Here is a 2,662-nt window from a genome sequence, read left to right as displayed (position 1 = left end):
TCGCCGGGCGCTCCCGGCGCGCAGGGCCCGCGGCGGCCCCCAGCCCCCTGGGCTCAGGCGCGGCCGGATCCCGCGGGGCCCGAACCCTTAGCCGAGTGGAGTAGGCTGCGGCTCGGCGGAGGTCCTGGGATCGGACTCGAGCCGGAGGCCGAGCCCAGGGAGGGAGAGAACTCAGAGGGCGAGAGGGAGTCTCCTGTGGCCTCCGCCAGGCCCGCAGGACTGTGAGTGGGGCCCAGAGGGCGGCATCAGCCCGGAGAACTGACAGGACCTCTACCCCAAGTCGGGCTCCCAGGAGCAGAGATGCGAGTACTTTCCCGGGCTAACTCCGACGGGCAGACAAGATTTAGAAAACAGCTCTGGAAGATCTCGGTGGGCTCGGCAGAGAGCCCAGGCCGCCCTCCCGCGCCGCCCCTGCCCGCACCTTGGCGCTCAGTTCCCGCGGTCCCGCCTGGGCCTCCCGGGGCCCTGCGCCTCCGGCCCAGGCTGTGCGTGGCTGGGTGGGGGCGGGGGGACGCTTGGAGGAGAAGTGAGACCCACTGGGAGTTGAGGAAAATGACCATTATCTAAAACTCGTAAATTTCGGTAGCCGGAACTTTATTGACTTGAATTCCTCTTATCTGTGAAGGTTAGAAACACTCCCAAGGTGAAATACAAAGGGCCAAGAATCTTTGTGGGGAAGATAAGGGATTGGGGCAACAGATGTTTGTGAAGTAGACTACCCCACCCGACCCCTGCCCCCCACCCCCATTGCCAATATACAGTTGAAATAACTCCCTGACGCCTTTGGAGGGTGACGTCATTTCAGTAGAAGTGCCGCCAGGACTGGCCTTAACTTTACTAAACCCGGTCTTGACTGAGAGTGGTGATCGGAACTCTTTAAACCCGCGCTTGCTCCCCGCCCCCCTTTCACTCCCTTCGTTGCCTGCGGGTCAGGAGGAATTCATTTCTACTTTGCCGTCAATTTTAAGGGATTTAACTCTGTGGTCTGTTAAACGAAGTTGTGCAAAGGTGATAGAAAAATTAGTTTCAGAAGATGCTCGACGCCTTTTTCTGACCTCCTCCGTGTTTATAGTACTGGGAGAGAAACCTAACTGCAATGCGAGGGCGGGGGGTGTCTTTGCTGATCCTTTGTGGGGCATTCTGAAAACTGAAAGCAGTGAAATTACTTTCGATCTGCTTTCCTGTTGCATGAGAAAAACTGGGAGCGTGAGACCCAGAAGCTGGAAAATCGTAAAGCAAAGATTCCTTCTTGGGTCTCAATTTCACTTTGGTGTAAACCACTCTAGGGTAAATATTATCCATGAGTACCGGAAAATCTTGCCATCAAGTTTTGCCTCAGTTGCTTATTGTAAACTATTGCATTTCCTTTAGCAGTAAAACTAAACCAATTCACTTATAAGGCAAGATTATATGGAGTTCAAGACAGCATGCACAGCCAGGGACAGAAAAAGTAGCCAGAAAACAAAATGGTTGCAACTGCTAAAGTTCATTTAAAAAGTTACAATCAAGAGTCACTTAATTTTGGTCAAATTTAAGAACATCAAGAGTTAAAAATTAAATATTGCTTTTGCCCGAGGAGCACCATGACCACTGGCCCATTTGTCTTTTCTGGTGACTGGCTTACAAAATGCAGGTAGTACAGAGAAGGGACCGATTTTCTTTTCCTCAGCACTTTCTTTAAACAAAACAAAAACAAAACTGACCAGGGTGCCTTATGTTCAACTACTGAAATTATAGGTTTCAAAACTTTTCTGGAACTCTTTTGTTCAGAAATCATTTCTGCCTGAACTGCTTTCAGATTCTGATTACATTTCCTCTCCTGTTTACCTCAGATTTTTTTGGAAGTTAAAAAAAATCCCCTTAATCAAATGAGAGAATAAAAACAAGGGATTTTTGTCATTCCCACTTTCTCCGAGGTATGCAGTTCTTCCTTTCTCGCTAAAAAAAAAAAAAAAAAATGAACTATGTTAAAACGTACCAATAAAGTGCCTAAGAAATCACTATGGAATGTGGTAAGGAGGGCAAGATTCTAATGATTGTTAGGCTCCCCATGTTCTATCCCAGAGCAGTCCTGATGAAGTCACACAAAGTTGACATACCACCGTCACTCATACCTAGTTCATTCATTGGTAAAACCAAAAATGCTTTCTAAGTAGACTTTACTGATTTTCTCCCTGACCTAAATAAAATATGTTTAGGGAAAGAAAGGCTGAATGTGGTGGGCTTCTCATTCATCATAAATAGTGGTATAAAATTAAACTGGACCCAATATTGTGCTAGAACCGTTTTAATATAATTATACATATCTGCCAAATCCAGGAAGAAAAGGTTTATGCATATATAACTTTTCCAGTTAACATCTGCAAGCATAAACGACAATGATCTCAGTCTATAAATTCATCAGGGTCAGAGCAATTGACCAATGTCTCTTTACTGCTAGGCTTACCAACAGTAAATTACAGATGAATTAGTGTCCTTCTGTTTCTCTTCTCTCACTCTCCTTGTCCAGAGACATTTTGTTGTAAAGTTTCAGTGCAGCTCACCTCCAGCCAAAGGTAATCTTTTTAGATAAGTACTCAGTTGCTCTGAATTTGCTTATAATTATAACCTATTTAATCACAGAAGAACCCCTGCAGAGGTGGAGTTCAAGGTTGCATACAAT

The sequence above is a fragment of the Suricata suricatta genome, chromosome 9 (assembly GCF_006229205.1).
Source record: "Suricata suricatta isolate VVHF042 chromosome 9, meerkat_22Aug2017_6uvM2_HiC, whole genome shotgun sequence".
In the NCBI taxonomy this organism is placed as follows: domain Eukaryota; kingdom Metazoa; phylum Chordata; class Mammalia; order Carnivora; family Herpestidae; genus Suricata; species Suricata suricatta.
This window is presented reverse-complemented; position numbering follows the sequence as displayed.